This window comes from Pelophylax lessonae (assembly GCF_965119305.1).
Source record: "Pelophylax lessonae genome assembly, chromosome: 5".
Lineage (NCBI taxonomy): Eukaryota > Metazoa > Chordata > Amphibia > Anura > Ranidae > Pelophylax > Pelophylax lessonae.
The window spans coordinates 5,084,950-5,099,001 of NC_138772.1; positions in this window are offsets into that span (position 1 = coordinate 5,084,950).

A 14,052-nucleotide genomic window follows, 5' to 3' on the forward strand; every position below is an offset into this window, starting at 1 on the left:
TGCCGTACAATCCGTACTTACACTATCCAAGAAACACTTACAGATACACAGACTGTTCTAAGAGGGGGAAGCCAACAAAATCCATTTCATCTGAGTAATGTCTGCTGGTAATTTTCTCCTGATAATGGCAAACACCATGCATAGATCAACCAGACCCAACATACCCAACACTACTACACACATCATTCACAATCCTGACAATGACACACACCATGCATAGATCAACCAGACCCAACATACCCAACACTACTACACACATCATTCACAATGCTGACAATGACACACACCATGCATAGATCAACCAGACCCAACATACCCAACACTACTACACTCATCATTCACAATCCTGACAATGACACACACCATGCATAGATCAACCAGACCCAACATACCCAACACTACTACACACATCATTCACAATGCTGACAATGACACACACCATGCATAGATCAACCAGACCCAACATACCCAACACTACTACACACATCATTCACAATGTTGACAATGACACACACCATGCATAGATAAATCGGACCCAACATACCCAACACTACTACACACATCATTCACAATCCTGACAATGACACACACCATGCATAGATAAATCAGACCCAACATACCCAACACTACTAAACACATCATTTACAATGTTGACAATGGGAAACACCATACATAGATCAACACTACCCAACACTGCCACCTATACACATAATTCACAATGCTGGCAATGGTACACACCATGCATAGATCAACAACAACCAACATCCCCAACACTGCCAACTACACACATAATTCACAATTCTGACAATGCCAAACACCATACATAGATTACCAGCACCCAACATACCCAACACTGCCAACTACACACATCATTCACAATGCTGGCAATGGGAAACACCACACATAGATTAACAACACCCAACATACCCAGCACTGCCAATTACACACACCATTCACAATTCTGGCAATGGTACACACCATGCATAGATCAATAACACCCAACATACCCAACACTGCCAACTACACACATACTTCCCAATGCTGACAATGGAAAACACCACACATAGATTAACAACACCCAACATACCCAACACTGCCAACTATGCACGTCATTCACAATTCTGACAATGGGAACACCACACATGGATTAACAACACCCAACATACCCAACACTGCTAACTACACACACCATTCAAAATGCTGACAATGGTACACACCATGCATAGATCAACCAGACCCAACATATCCAGCACTACTACACACATCATTCACAATCCTGACAATGACACACACCATGCATAGATCAACCAGACCCAACATACCCAACACTACTAAACACATCATTTACAATGTTGACAATGGGAAACACCATACATAGAACAACACTACCCAACACTGCCACCTATACACATAATTCACAATGCTGGCAATGGTACACACCATGCATAGATCAACAACAACCAACATCCCCAACACTGCCAACTACACACATAATTCACAATTCTGACAATGCCAAACACCATACATAGATTACCAGCACCCAACATAACCAACACTGCCAACTACACACATCATTCACAATGCTGGCAATGAGAAACAGCATGCATATTTCAACACTACCCAACACTGCCAACTACACACATCATTCACAATGCTGGCAATGGAAAACACCACACATAGATTAACAACACCCAACATACCCAACACTGCCAACTACACACACCATTCACAATTCTGGCAATGGTACACACCATGCATAGATCAATAACACCCAACATACCAACACTGCCAACTACACACAACAATTACAATGCTGACAATGGCAAACACCACCCATAGATTAACAACACCCAACATACCCAACACTGTCAACTACACAAATCATTCACAATGATGACAATGACAAACACAACACATAGATTAACAACCCCCAACATACCCAACACTGCTAACTACACACATAATTCACAATGCTGACAATGGGAAACACCATACATAGATCAACAACACCGAACACTGCCAACTACACACATCATTCACAATGCTGGCAATGGTACACACCATGCATAGATCAACAACACTGAACATACCCAACACTGCCAACTACACACATCATTCACAGCACCCACTATTCAGCATACACCACACCTAACACAGAGTATACCCAACACACCATACCCAGCACACACACACAGCATATACCAAACCCAAAACACAAAATACCCAGCACCCACCACATAGCATACACCACACCTAACATACATCATACCCAATACACCACACCCAGCACACCCACAGCATACACCAAACCCAACACATAAAATACCCAGCACCCACCACATAGCATACACCAAACCCCACACACACCAACACCAAAACACACATTACCCAGCACCCACCACATAGCATACACCACACCTAACACACAATATACCCAACACACCATACACTTCATAAACTTGGATGGGGGACCTCTGACCTAGCCTTCTGAGGATTGCAGAGAGCTCTTCTAAGGATCCAGGACACAGGCATTTCAAGTATACGAACTGACTGATACTGCAGGCAGCTACACAGTTTTCAGCAAACATTGAGTACGAGTCTTTGGTCCTAGAGACTTTCTTTGGCCTCTTATGGGATAGCTTTCCTTTTGCACATTCAGGATTGTATTCCTGCTCAGGAGTCCCTGTTTTGTATTGTTCTTCTACACAAGGGGTGCTTTCACCCTCAAGTTTTAGTGCAGAGTAGACATGAGCTGAAAACCCTTGTTTAGTTTGCAGCAGAACTCTTGAACAGGGGAAATGTTCTAACCCGAATGGCAAACCCCATTGAATGGGAGCCGAAGAGGAAAAATTAAAAGTGCTCATTTTGAAGATTACTGTATATGTAAGTAATTGGCCATAAAAGGGGTATGGGGGCCTGGGTACTGCCCTGGGGGACATGTATCAATGCAAACATTTTTTTTAATGAACCATTTTTAGGAGCAGTGATTTTAATGATGCTTTTTGTGAAACAATAAAAATTCCTTTCAATATAGTGTCGGGGGGGTCCCTTTACCGTGCTTGTAAAGTGGCCTATCTGTAGCATATACTGTATATAACATGCTGCAGCAAAAATTAAATTTTCGTAGAAAATAAAACTTGCGCTTGCAATTGCCAGCACCCAGCTATTAAAAAAAATAATTAAAAAAACAGCGTGGGGTCCCCCCTCCAGTCCATACAAGGTCCTTCAGGTCTATACTTTACTCTTATCTGGGTATGCAGCGCGGTAGGTCAGGAAAGGGGGAGACGAGCCAGTGCTCCCCTTTCTGAATTATATTGGGGCACATGCCCTCAGCATGAGGGGGTGGGTGCTTTGCCCCAAAGCACCTTGTCCCCATGTGGATGACAGGTGACCAGGTCTGCGGGTGGGTAGCTCATCGGAATTGGGAGGGCCCCTTTAACAAGGGGACCCCCAGATCCCAGCCCCCCTCCCATGTGAATGAGTATGGGGTACAGTGTACCCCTACCTATTCACCAGAAAAGTGTACAAAAGTAATAAAATAAGAGACACATTTTTGACAAATCCTTTATTAAAAAATAATAAAATAGTGTCCCTCGATGTAAATCCATTGTCAATCATGCCGCCCACCAACCCAAAAAAAACCCAAAACCAATAAAAAAAAATGCTCCACCTTCTGGGACAGCCTCTCACCGAATGCCTCCTCTGCGATTTGACATTTCTTATATAGGTAAGGGGCGGGGTCAACTGGGTACGTCACCTAGAGGCCCTGCCCCCTCCTGACGTCACGGTTCCTCACCTTATTCAAGTTCATACCCAAATATAAAAAAAATTGAAAAAGACATGCACAGCCTGTTCTCTGACTCGAGTGATTAGGGCAAACCGTCTGCCTGACTGCTATGTGCCTCTCAGGGAATGGAACCTAGGATCAAACAGCCAGACTGATAACGTCAGCACGCTACATATGGGGGCTCATCCGGGATTCCCACCAGGTACAGGCAGCCCTTACTAAGGGAGATGGGCGAAGTTTGTGCACAGTGAAAGCAGCCAGTGAAATGTGCACTACAACGAATGCAGCCAGAGACATGTGTGCTACAAAAAACGCAGCCAGTGGTCTGACTTGAGTGATTGCGAAATACTGTATGCCTGGTTGTTATATGACTATCAGAGAATGGAACATGGGATCAAACAGCCAGAACGTCTATGCGCTACACATAGACCAAGAGACACATCAGTACCAACCATAAGCAACACTGACATCATACATAATACATAAAATACACTATACCCAGCACACTCTATTGCAGTGGAACTGCTGCTCAGGTCAATAGGCAGCAGGAGGAGGACTAAGCCAACACACTGCACACTGGGACATGTAGTCTCGTCTTGAGGAACTGCTGCACTGTGTGGATGGCTGAAAATAACTACGGATCCCAATCAGCCATGGGACCCAGGAGGAGCTAGAGAGAATGGATTACAACACTGCCTGGGTGTCAGGGTACCAATGGCAGAAGAAGGGCTCTAGGACCCAGCATCTCTGCCACCACTTCACATGGGCCTTTATAAGGAAGTTTGTCAGTGATTGAAGTTGTTGATTGATCTTCAGTTGTACCGTGTTCCCGTAATCCTTATTCCTGAAAGTTCTCTGCTACCGACCCGGCTTGTCCTTGACTATTTTCCTGCCTGTCTCCTGACCTGACCTTGGCTTGTCCATGGATATTCTCTTCTGTCCTCCTGTGTCTGACCTCAGCTTCCCTTCTGACCTTGCCTGCTCTGTTATCCTCCTGGCTCCAAACTCTGGCTTGAACTGACTTCCCATTGTCTCAGTGCAACCACAGACCTGCCACATCTCACAGGCGCCACCTGTCTGCAGCCACTACTTAGCACATCAGAAACCCTTCCAAGTTCCTCTGCAAACAACATCACAGATGACCTGTGCTACTTTGAGCCTGACTCCCCCTGTTCTCACTTTCAGGGGAGTCTGGAACTTAGCCGCAGGGGAAGCCCTCTCTACATTGGCCTCCAGCACCAGGTACGTGATACCAGGAGAGTTTGGGGGCTTTTTTGGTGCCAGGGCTAGAGGAGAGAGAGCCGCTGTAGACCAGCTCCTGAACACTAGGGAGTCTAGCTTTAGGGAATTGGGTCCTGTGACTAGGGGTTAAGGACGTTTGACGCAGCTGCACTAACAACACCAACTCCACTGCCACAAGGAGGTTGGAATGCCTACCTGCCTCCCACTCACTCTGAGGAGGCTCTTTTATCAAGAATGCCTACAGCTGTACTCTGGGATTGGTGAGAGGGTTATCGGCCCATTGCTAATACTGCTGGCAGAGACTGTGTTACGGAGAGCAGAATGTCAGCTATACCCCTCAGGTACTGCATCCACACAAGCCCTAGACAGCACCTCCAGCAGACTTATGCTGCAACTATACTAACTCTTTACCGTGGTTCTACTGAACTGTCACTGATTCTTTCCCGTATCTACTCACTGTCTGCTCAAACACTACAGCACCTCTACGGCTTTCACTAACTGCATGATGGTTTGTCAGGACTGTTTGGTAAGTGCATCAATGGTTCTTAAAGGGCCCCAACGATAGCCGGCAGAAGAAACATCTTAAAGTGGTTCTAAAGGCAGAGGGTTTTTACCTTAATGCATTGTTTGCACTAGGGTAAAAAAAAAAAAACCTTCTGTGTGCAGCTCCCCTCCCCTCAGCCCCCCTATACCCTCCAGAGCATCTCAATCCAGCGATGTGCATGAGAACAGAGGCTCTTCTGGGTCTCTCTCTCCTTACTGGCTTACACAGCAGCAGGAGCCAATGGCATGTCAATCACAGTCAGTGAGCCAATAAGGAGAGAGGGAAGGCGGGGCCAAGCCACCCTCTGTGTGTATATGAACAATCTCCATTCACAGGAGCGTGGCTAAGGAGTGCCCCCATTGCAAGAGGTTTGCTATTAGGGGCACTTGGCTGTTGGGAGGAGCCAGCTGACGAGGGACCCAAAAAAGGAGAGGAGCGGGGCTGCTATATGCAAAACTATTGCACAGAGCAAGTAAGTATAACATTTGCTATTTTTCATTTAAACATTTACAACCTTTAGAATCACTTTAAGGTCTGCCCTCCACCACTCACTTATTTCTCATATCTTCAGCTCTGACAGTACTTACCAGACAATCTTAGGCCTAGCATAGCCACAGTATAGTCAGTGGTGTGTCAGTACAAATGTTTTACTGATCACTCCTGTAGGTGGCATTGTTACTGTGTATGCAGGGCTGGTGTCCTCCCACTCTTCGATTTTTTTAGTTTGTTTTTTGCTAATTATCTTGCATACCAAAGTATATTATTTCTGCCATTGTTCATTGGATCTCTTTCTCTTTGCATGCTTATTACTTACCTTGTTGGATAACAATATATTAAGTTTGTTTTTCTAAACCGACTCGGTTTATGTGTTCTTTGAAACGGCATTACTACCGGGTATTCAGTACAGTTATCAGTGATTCCATGCAGTACTATGGGATTGTGTATTCTGCCTGGTGTGTCAGAAAGGCTGAGGACTTTCAGGAAGTTCAGGGGTAGCACTATACCCAATAAACACAATACTCAGAACACACCATACCCATCCCACAAAATACACAGCACACACCATGCCCAGTACACACCATACCTAGTACACACCATACCCAGTACACACCATACCCAGTACACACCATACCTAGTACACACCATACCTAGTACATACGATACCCGGTACACACCATACCCAGTACACACCATACCTAGTACACACCATACCTAGTACACACCATACCCAGTACACACCATACCCAGTACACACAATACCTAGTACACACAATACCTAGTACACACCATACCCAGTACACACCATACCTAGTACATACGATACCCAGTACACACCATACCCAGTACACACCATACCCAGTACACACCATACCTAGTACATACGATACCCAGTACACACCATACCCAGTACACACCATACCCAGTACACACCATACCCAGTACACACCATACCTAGTACATACGATACCCAGTACACACCATACCCAGTACACACCATACCTAGTACACACCACACCCAGTACACACCATACCTAGTACACACCATACCTAGTACATACGATACCCAGTACACACCATACCCAGTACACACCATACCTAGTACACACCATACCTAGTACACACAATACCTAGTACACACCATACCTAGTACACACCATACCCAGTACACACCATACCTAGTACATACGATACCCAGTACACACCATACCCAGTACACACCATACCCAGTACACACCATACCCAGTACACACCATACCCAGTACAAACCATACCCAGTACACACCATACCCAGTACACACCATACCCAGTACACACCATACCCATCATACAAAATGCACAGCACACACTACACCCAGTACACACCATACCCAGTACACACCATACCCAGTATACACCATACCTAGTACACACCATACCTAGTAAACACCATACCCAGTATACACCATACCCAGTACACACCATACCTAGTACATACGATACCCAGTACACACCATACCCAGTACACACCATACCCAGTACACACCATACCTAGTACACACCATACCTAGTACACACCATACCCAGTATACACCATACCTAGTACACACCATACCCAGTACACACCATACCCAGTACACACCATACTCAGTACACACCATACCCAGTACATACGATACCCAGTACACACCATACCCAGTACACACCATACCCAGTACACACCATACCCAGTATACACCATACCCAGTACACACTACTCCCAGTACACACCATGCCTAGTACACACCATACCCAATACACACCATACCCAGTAAATACCATGCCCAGCACACACCATATCCAGTATACACTATACCCAGTATTCACCATACCCAAGACACACCACACTCATCACACAACATACCCAGTATATACCACACCCATCACACACCATGCCCATCACACACCATGCCCAACACATACCATACCCAGTATACACCATACCTATCACACACATAACTGGGTATAACACACCATACCCAGTACACACTATACACATCACAGAACATACAAAGTACACACCATACCCACCATACACCAAACCCAGGATACACCATATCCATCACACACCATACCCAGCGTAAATCATACCCATGACATGCTATACCCAGCATACACCATACCCATGACATGCTATATCCAGCATACACCATACTCATCACACAACATACCTAGCATACACCATACCCAGCATACACCATACCCAGCATACGTCCTACCCAGCATACACTATACTCATCACATGCTATACCCAGCATACACCATACCCATCACACGCTATAACCAGCATACACCATACCCACCACACACCATACCCAGCATACACCATACCCCTCACACACCATACCCAGCATACACCATACCCCTCACACACCATACCCAGCATACACCATACCCACCACACACCATACCCAGCATGCACTATACCCATCACACGCTATACCCAGCATACACCATACCCAGCATACACCATACCCACCACACACCATACCCAGCATACAACATACCCATCACACACCATACCCAACATACAACATACCCACCACACACTATACCCAGCATACACCATACCCACCACACACCATACCCAGCATGCACTATACCCATCACACGCTATACCCAGCATACACCATACCCAGCATACACCATACCCACCACACATCATACCCACCACACATCATACCCAGCATATACCATACCCAGCAAGCACTATACCCATCACATGCTATACCCAGCATACATCATAACCTTCACACACCATACCCAGCATACAACATACCCATCCCCACCATACCCATCACACACCATACCCAGCCTACAACATACCCATCACACACCATATCCATCACACACCATACCCAGCATACACCATAACCATCACACACCAAACCCAACATACACCATACCCATCACACGCTATACCGAGCAGACACCATGCCCATCACACACCATACCCAGCACACACCATACCCATCACAACCCATCACATGCTATACCCATCACACAACATATCCCTCACATGCTACCGGATACCCAGCATACACCTTACCCATCACATGCTATACCCATCACACAACATATCCCTCACATGCTATACCCAGCATACACCTTACCCATCACATGCTATACCCATCACACACCATTTCCACCACATGCTATACCCAGCTTATACCATACCTATCACGCTATACCCAGCATAGACCATATCCATCACATGCTATACCCAGCATACACCATGGCCATCACACACCATACCCAGCATACATCATACCCATCACACACCATACCCAGCATACACCATACCTATCACATGCTATACACAGCATACACCATATCCATCACATGCTATACCCAACATACATCATACCCATCACATTCTAAACTCAGCATACACCATACCCATCACATTCTATACCCAGCACACACCATACCCATCACATGCTATACCCAGCACACACCATACCCATCACATGCTATACCCAGCACACACCATACCCATCACATGCTATACCCTGCATACACCATAACCACCACACAGCATACCCATCACATGCTATACCCAGCATTCACCATACCCGCCACACACCATACCCATCACATGCTATACCTAGCATACACCATACCCATCACATGCTATACCTAGCATTCACCATACCCGCCACACACCATACCCATCACATGCTATACCCAGCATACACCATACCCATCACATGCTATACCCTGCATTCACCATACCCGCCACACACCATACCCATCACATGCTATACCCAGCATACACCATACCCATCACATGCTATACCTAGCATTCACCATACCCGCCACACACCATACCCATCACATGCTATACCCAGCATACACCATACCCATCACATGCTATACCTAGCATTCACCATACCCGCCACACACCATACCCATCACATGCTATACCTAGCATACACCATACCCATCACACGCTATACCCAGCATACAGCATACCCTTCACACACCATACCCAACATGCACCATACCTATCACACACCAAACCCAACATGCACCATACCTATCACACACCAAACCCAGGATACCCCATACACATCACATGCTATACCCAGCATACACCATACCCATCACACGCTATACCCAGCATACACCATACCCTTCACACACCATACCTATCACACACCAAACCCAGGATACCCCATACACATCACATGCTATACCCAGCATACACCATACCCATCACACGCTATACCCAGCATACACCATACCCTTCACACACCATACCTATCACACACCAAACCCAGGATACCCCATACACATCACATGCTATACCCAGCATACACCATACTCATTACATGCTATACACAGAATACACCATACCTATCACATGCTATACCCAGCATACACCAAACCTATCACATGCTATACCCAGAATACACCATACTGATCACATGCTATACCCAGCCAACACCATACCCATCACACACCATACCCAGCATACACCATACCCATCACACACCATACCCATCACACACCATACCCAGCATACACCATACCCATCACACACCATACCCAGCATACACCATACCCATCACACACCATACCCATCACACACCATACCCATCACACACCATACCCATCATACACCATATCCAAAATGATAACCTGTGATAACTTTTGAGTAGCTCAGTGTTTCACCATTTCATGGGGACAATTCAAAGTTTTGACACGTTTGGCATCTGTTTACACCATCTGTTATATTGTGTTTGTGTGTGCACTAGAATTTACTTTAGTTGAGCAAGTGACATAAGAAATTGCAGCCACCACCATTTTATTCTCCAGGGCCTGTCTTTATTTGGGGGTTCTAAATAATCTGCAGATGTGTGCAAACAGTTAAAAAAAATTATCTGAATGAAAAGTATTTATTACAAGTTCAGAAATCGGATACACAATTTGGTCTGTTCTCTGCAAACACAGAAACTTCCAGCTACAAATCTCGGAATAGTATTAGTCGTCCTTTGGATAAATATTCTCTCTAGACTCTCATTGCACGATGTTTGGTACATAGCACTGGGAAGTCTCACTCTCTGCCTGACGGTAAATTATTTGGGTTCATTTTGAAAACGTTCAATGTTTTATAGAAAGCACAACTCTGAGATTTATATAAAACGCGCCTGGAAAGGGAAATGATAAATAATAAATAAAACTATTTTTCCTCTCTCAGTCCTTTCTCTCCTTCCTCACATAAGTCACAGCTTGTTCCTGGAAACAGACGATTGCTCTTCAGAGTATCATTTAATATAAAACTTTAAAAGATATAAAAGAAAGACATAAACCGCATACACCATAAAACATGCCTTTAACATCTGAACTCCACTCGTTGGAGCAGCTCCGTCTGCAAAAGTGGAACGCGGCAAAGAAAATATGGCAGAACGCGTATAGGAGAGACAATTAGAATAATAAAATTTACCCTTTTAACCACCTCCTTCCCAGGCCTATTCTGACACTTCCCTCCTACATGTAAAAATCTATTTTTCTCTTTCGTTCATTGACGGACACAGCTCCTGATATTCTTAACCATTGGGTTATACTGCCCCCTACAGGAGTAGGACACTAGGCAGAAAAAAGCTCTGGCTACACCCATGGGCAGTCTCAGGAGGTATACTCCCCTTTGTCTGCTATAGGCACTCAGTTTTTTTCTGCCTAGTCAAGAGTAAGGAACTAGTTCCTTGCTGGGATCATTGTTCCTGGCAAACTTTTTCTTTTTAGATAGAAATTTTTTTCACCTGGATTTTCCTGTGAGATCTACAATTAACTGCTGGACCGGGCAATGGGTTGAATAATCTAGATCCAGTGTTCACCCCAGTCTGGCCAGCGAGTGCATGAAGACCTCAGCTCAGAGCTACATAGCCCTACTGGACGGAGCTGGCTTGCGAGTTAAAACACCTCATGCAGTCGCATACGACCGGGTCTCGGCCCGAGTTTCAGCGTTCCTCCTGGCCGACAGCCCCCCATTTCGATTTAGAGGGGTCCTGTCTAGAGTGGTGCCCGCCTGGTTCCTGGTATGGTAAGTAACTGTCCCTTCTCTCCTCCTGGAGGGTTTTGGAGTAGACGTGGGCCCCTCCTTGGGACAGTCGGGCCCCCAGGTTCCCCTCCTTCCCATCATGCACTCCCCCTTTCCAGTGTCCCCCATGCTAGACTCCACATATGCTGGGGCTGTTTGGGTGCTCTGGTCCACCTCCTGGGGTGGAGGCAGGGCGCCAGCTGGCGATGGGGGCCGGGAGGGATGCACTGCCAGCGACCGGACGGTCAACTGTGCAGGGGAGGGGGATTGAGCCTGGTGGGGGCTTTTGCTAGAGCCCCCTTGTGTCTGGATCTGTACTTGAGGCCTGGGTTCCTGTAAGCCTCGTGGTGCCGCGTGGGGCTACCATATTGTTGTAGCCTGTGTGTTGCTATACACGGCGGCCATGTTTGTGTAGTCCAGCGGGCATTTTTCTAAGGTTTGCCATAAAAGTGGAGCCCTGTGGGCGGCGATTTCAGTGTTGGGAGCCCCTCCCCATCCCCTGGTGCTGACTCCTGGATCCTTTCACTTCCTGATCGCCGCATTTGTAGTGCAGATTATCCTGGTGGCTGCAGGTGCCTGCTTCTGCTGGGTGATGAGTCTGGTGGGGTCCTCTCCCTCTCTACTGAAGATTGCTTGGTGCTTGTGCCTGGCGACCAGGTGGTGCTGCCAGCGCAGTGGGGGTTGTCCCTTTGCAGTGGTTTACACCTTTTGTGGGGTCCCCCTGGTGACTCATGGAGTCTTTGGAGCACATCTTCCCACCTGATCCCCTCTCTGAGGCTGCAGGGCCCTCTGGGTCCCAACCATCCATCAATGCACTGACGGCGGTCCTGGAATCCTTTGTGTCATGGGTGGAGGTGGTTTTCGGGAGGGGCTAGCCCCCCCCCCCACCTTCCCATGCCTCATCAGATCCTGAATCTGATTTGGCTGCCGCGGACCTGGGTCACCCTGCTGGGTCTGCAATCTCGCGCCCGGAATCCTCTGTTAGTGAGGATGATTCCTCCACGTCTGCAACCGAGCATGAAAAGGCGCTGGTGGAGGCACTGATTGTATCTGTGTGTGAGACCCTGAAGATGGGGGACGCAGCTGCAGCTGCTATGGAGACACAGGTTCCTTTTGGCACTCACTACAGAGCGGCAAAGGTGTTTCCTTTCCCTGCCTATTTTGACAGAATTGTTGCTAAAGAGTGGGGAATGACCAAAGTGTCCCCATGGGGTCCCTAAGGCCCTTAATAGGCGTTACCCCTATGAGAAGTCCCTTCTTAAGAAGTGGACTGTTCCACCGGTGGTGGACCCTCCGGTTTCCAGATTAAACGAGGCAACCGTGATTCCAGTTGAAGCATCCCCGGCCTTTAAGCATCCATCTGACAGAAAGGCGGAGGCTGTGGCCAGCAATATGTTCACTCTGGCTGGTTCGGCAATGAGGTCGGTATTCACCATTGCCCTGGTGTCGCAAACTCTGACCGAGCGGGTTAAGCTCTTCCGCCGTGACCTGGAGGGAGAACAGCTTTCCCCTGCCTTTGCCAAGCTGGTCCAGGAGCTGCAGTTCATCTGTGATGCCTCCTTGGATGCGGCTCCCCTAGTGGCTCAGTTCTCTGTTTTGGCAGTGGTCCTTCGGCGTTTCTTTTGGCTCAAATGCTGGTCTCCAGACCAGATTTATAAAAAGGCCTTAATTGATCTTCCCTTTCAAGGAGATCATCTGTTTGGAGCTACCATGAATGACATCACTAAAGGTCTCACAGGGGGGAAAAGTACTTTTCTTCCGCAGGCTACTAAGGGCAAAGAACCTCGTCGTAGACGTGGGCCTTCCTTCTCGGTTCATAAGAAGCCCTTCAGAGCCTCCTCTGGAGGATTCAAACCAACCTGGTCTGGCAAGCCGAGAGCTGGCTTCTCCAGACCCGTGGAGAAGGCTCCTTCAGCATGA